This window comes from Octopus bimaculoides, chromosome 17, assembly GCF_001194135.2.
Source record: "Octopus bimaculoides isolate UCB-OBI-ISO-001 chromosome 17, ASM119413v2, whole genome shotgun sequence".
In the NCBI taxonomy this organism is placed as follows: Eukaryota; Metazoa; Mollusca; class Cephalopoda; order Octopoda; family Octopodidae; genus Octopus; species Octopus bimaculoides.
This window is the reverse complement of record NC_068997.1, coordinates 44330226-44335509: the sequence shown is the minus strand read 5'-3', so window position 1 is coordinate 44335509 and position 5284 is coordinate 44330226. Positions and strand designations below refer to the sequence as shown.

The window sequence follows — 5284 nt, the reverse complement described above, 5'->3', positions numbered from 1 at the left end:
TATATGAGTGGTTGGCATTAGGAAGGGCATCCAGCTGTAGAAACTCTGCCAAATCAGATTGGAGCCTGATGTAGCCATCTGGTTTCACCAGTCCTCAGTCAAATCGTCCAACCCGTGCTAGCATGGAAAGCGGACGTTAAATGACGTTAATATACTTTGAGCTTTCTCACACTTTCTGTTTTCCAAATTCACTCACAAACATTGGTCAATCTGGGGCTATAGTAGAAGACAATTGAACCAGTAACCAGATGGTTGTACAGTAAGCTTCTCAATCAGTCATACCAGTGCTAAATATACAGGGTGTGATGGATAAATTGTTGCCATTTTATGTTTTTAATTTCATGCATGTGCATTGTTTCTTTTTGATTTTGTGGACTACACAGTATGGTAGGGTCAGTTGGGTACTGCCTGTGAGAAAAACAGCATCATGATGCAATTCACTCTGCCAGAAATTTGCAAACAATATGCTCTACTGCTTGGTATTCACACTGGAAGCTCCGATATGAACATTTCAGAGTGTTTGGGTGATAATTTGAGGAGAGTACAGAAGATTTGGAAAGAGTTGGATGAGTCCAATGGTGATTACGAAGGTACAGCAGCTCAGAAAACTCACTCTGATCGTTCTTATAAGAAAAGAACTCCTGAATTTCTTTGTGAGGTCTAGGCAATGATTGACAATGATCCCTCTAAGTCAACCAGGTCCATCATCTGGGACACAGGAGTGTGTGAGTTTCTTATCAGGCAGATAGTGCATGAAGACATTTGGTATTCCTCATACAAGATGAGAAAGGGCCAATTTTTATCCCAAGCCATCAAGAACAAGAGGAAAAAACCATGCTATGAAGCTTTTGAACAAACTCAAGCATTCCCTCCAACCGAACATGCTTTGGTTTTCTCAGACCAGAAAAATTTGTCAAGATCAGATGGTGAACACACAGAACAACCATTGGCTTGCTGTGTTCCCAAAACATGTACCGAGAGTGATAAAAATCAAACATCCAGTCAACATCATGGTGTTTGGAGTGATCACTAGTGATGGCAATGTTATGCTTCCATTCATCTTCCCATACGGCCTCAGACTCAACATGGAGGCCTACATCAAGTGCCTGGAGGAGGTAGTGCTGCCCTGGGTCAAGAGACTGACTGCTGGAAGACCATATTTCTGGCAACAGGACTCTGCACCATGCCACACAAGCAGGAGAACCTAGTCATGGCTGTCAGAAAATTTCTGTGACCACATCACCCCTAACATCTGGCCACCTTACTCTCCAGACTGCAATTTCCCTTAATTATTGTGTGGGGCACAGTTGACTGAGAGACCAACAAAGCACCTTGTAACACCAAAGATGAAATGAAGGCAAGAATTATGGCAGCATTCACCAATTTAAACAAGGAAACTGTTCAGAAGAGTTGCAGGAAACTCCGAAGTCGTCTGAAGGCCGTGGTTGAAGCCAATGGCGATTTTATTGAATAAATTTACTCTTTAGTATTTCAAGATATTTTTATGTAATTTTCGTTAATATATGTTAAAATGAGATGTCGGTGTTATTTTCATTTTTTGCATAAATTAGATAACAATTTATTCACTGCACCGTGTATATTTTTTTTTATCTTTGTTAGGAGAAGAATATGCTCCAAAAGAATTAAAACAACTACCAACAGAAAACGGAGACTTTTACCAATACAGATTGATCAGTAAAGTATGGCTTGGCAAAAAGTCACAAAATAAAATCATAAGTGATGCATGCAAAGAATTCACAAAAGTAACTGTTTTATCATCAGACAAAGTTACACACACACACACACTTTGTGGGTTAACAAGGCAACCAATGGTTTCATGTGAAGCAATCATCACAATTGTTCAAGCATGTCACATAGAAGTGTTGGTACTTGTCTCAATTTTTGATGAGGATACACGAGGACTTCCATGTGGCGATACTTGAACAATTGTGAACCAGTTGTCTTGTAAAGCCATAGATAAAGAGCATTTATCCACTATTGCAGTGTTGAGCACTCATTCTCACTGTCCATTATGAGCGTGTGTATATATAATGTGTGTATATATAATGTGCGTATATATAATGTCGATGGGTTATATCACAAGCTGTGTCCTTTTGAAGCACATCAGCTTAATCTAGTATTCTAAGTTGAAAAAAAAAAACAACTGGCAGCCGTTAGTAAAGGATTGCTCAGAGACAGATGAACCTTGGAAAGTCAGATATTGTTGATGGTGGCCTATATTCAAAAGAGTGATGAGCAGAGTGGTGGGAAGAGGAGGAGGAGGAGGATAGATTTGTTGATCAAACAACTGGAAAATTCATCTTCATAAGCCTCTGTGTATGAGCTGGTATTTATTGTGTGTATGTGTATCTTGGTATCATTGTTCATTCATTCATTTGTTCGTATGTCTGTTTTCCATGCTAGTAAATACATAACTGAGGTATTGTTTTACAGGCTAGATGCCTTTCTTGTCACTTATCCTTTACAGTGAAACACAGTGTGTTGGCACTCTGTCGCTTACAACGTCGAGGGTTCCAGTTGATCTGATCAATGGAACAGCCTGCTCATGAAATTAACATGCAAGTGGCTGAGCACTCCACAGACACGTGTAACCCTTAACGTAGTTCTCGGGGATATTCAGTGTGACACAGTGTGACAAGGCTGACCCTTTGAAGTACAGGCACAACAGAAACAGGAAGTAAGAGTGAGGGAAAGTTGTGGTGAAAGAGTACAGCAGGGTTCGCCACCATCCCCTGCCGGAGCCTCGTGGAGCTTTTAGGTGTTTTCGCTCAATAAACACTCACAACGCCCGGTCTGGGAATCGAAACCGTGATCCTATGACCGCGAGTCCACTGCCCTAACCACTGGGCCATTGCGCCTCCACAGTCAAGCACAGTATTGACTTAACAACAAAACGTTTAATATACTTTGTAGTATATTAGGGTTGCATAATGAAATGCAGTGTTCCTACAGGTCATTAATAACCCATACCTGTTTTAGAAGGGATATCTTGAGTGTGTGTGTGTGTGTGTGTGTCCTACAAGGCATCCAACAATAACCACTCTCCTTTCCTTCCAAGCAGGCTTGGCAGGGGTTGCTGGTCTAGTCTTTGATGGCTTGATCGTGTGACAGATTGTACTGGATACATGTTGCATGTTGCCAGCCACTCTAAGGCATATGTCAGCTTTGGAAGCCGTCAGCACGAGATGACTGCTATTGCCACATTTGTGTGGAGGATTGTAAGTCCCTAGCAGGACTAAAAATGTGCTAATGGAACTTCTTGAAATTGAGTATGTTTGTATATATGTACATATGTATGTATATGTGTGAAAATATCTGTGTCTCAAAGTATCTATGTATGTGTGTTTATGTCTGTATGTGTATGGGTATCTATCTTCATAGGTATTTATGCATGAATCTGTGTTAACATGACTATGTTAGTCTATAGGCTCCCATACAGTAGTATTACATGTACATAATATATTGAATTGAAAAACTAATTAACTAAGAGTATCTGTAGCAGGTCCCTACCTTGGTCTGAACCCAAATTGGGTTTATCCCTCATTAGGAAAATTTTCATAAACAAAAACTGGACCTTTCATAGCCAGTCTCAATCTCAATTTTAACCGGTACAGGATTTTTTATCAATTAAAAATATTTTCATAAGCAAAAGTCTAGTCTTGTCTAGGAGTTTTTGTCACAGTTTGAACCTGGGCTGGGGTGGGGTTTCCAATAAGAAAAACTTTCATAAACAAATACTGAATCATGCATAGCAATCCCTGCCATAATTTTTTTTATCCAGGACCAGTTTATTTATCTAATTAGGATAAGTTTCTTTAAAAAAGATTACGAATCTTTCCTGACAGTTCTCCGTCTCAATTTAAACCTGGACTGAATTTCTTCCAGTTAGGAAAATCTTTGCCTCGAGTTAAACATGGGATGAATTTTTATAAATAAAGGAAATTTTCATTACTCTTTCTTTTACTCTTTTACTTGTTTCAGTCATTTGACTGTGGCCATGCTGGAGCACCGCCTTTAGTCGAGCAAATCGACCCCGGGACGTATTCTTTGTAAGCCTAGTACTTGTTCTATTGGTCTATTTTGCCAAACCGCTAAGTTACGGGGACATAAACACACCAGTATCGGCTGTCAAGCAATGGTGGGGGGACAAACAAAGACAAACAAACACACACATATATATATACATATATACAACAGGCTTCTTTCAGTTTCCGTCTACCAAATCCACTCACAAGGCTTTTGTCGGCCTGAGGCTATTGCAGAAGACACTTGCCCAAGGTGCCACGCAGTGGGGACTGAACCTGGAACCATGTGGTTGGTAAGCAAGCTACTTTACCACACAGCCACTGAACAGATCTGTAAATCTATTATAGCAGGTCTCTATTTCAGTTTGAAAACCTGGGTTTTTTTAATCAATTTGAAAAATTTTCATAAACGAGGAACTTACATTGAAGTTCTCTACCTCAATTTAAACATGGGATGAATTTTTTTTCAATTAGAGAAATTTTCATAAAAATAAAATCAGTAAAAAACAGATTTTTCAAAGCAGGTGCCTGCCTCAGTTTGAACCTAGGCTGGTATTTTTTTTATCCAATTAAGAAAATTTTCAGTCTGGACTCAGATTATTACAGAAATGTACTACATATCTTTGACATTAGGTAGAGAGAAGAAGTGAGGGGTAATCTTACTCAGTCAAAGTTTTGTTATTCTCAATTTTACACTTGTGTGAGACAGCTGTAACAGTATTTAACATGCAGAACACTGTCATAGGGTACTTTCGTTCACGGTCCATCTACCCCTATATCTGAGTGTATCTGTAATTATACAACCCTAGGTCAGTACTGATCGATCAGATCTGTAATTGAAAGAGTTGCTCTCAGGAATAACGTATCTAGGACTACATTAGAGGGAGGTTTGGCTGCTTTTTTTTAACATATTTAGTGACCATGTAGAAGCTCCATTTTTATTTCTACACATGTGTGTGTGATAGTTTGTCTGCATGCATGCATGCATGTGTGTTGCTGTTTATGTGTGTGTGTGTGTGTGTGTGTGTGTGTGTGTGTGTGCATGTGTGTGAGTTATATATATATATATAAAAACAATTTGAAAATCCTACACGATTAGGTGAAAAGCGCTTTATTTAATTTATAAAACATGTGACATTAATAAAAATCTGTAAATGTACAAACATCCAGATTTCTGAGTACCTTAATTTTTTTCTATAATATAATTTCTGTACATCACCTCCAAACCTTCCAATATA

The 5284-nt window shown here is 38.9% G+C and overlaps 1 protein-coding gene across 1 annotated transcript in view; it reads right to left on the bottom strand.

The window, feature by feature from the left end:
* The window catches only part of LOC106878295 (b(0,+)-type amino acid transporter 1), a 78595-nt gene that overhangs the window by 72807 nt on the left and 504 nt on the right, over window positions 1-5284 (bottom strand). The window lies entirely within an intron of this gene.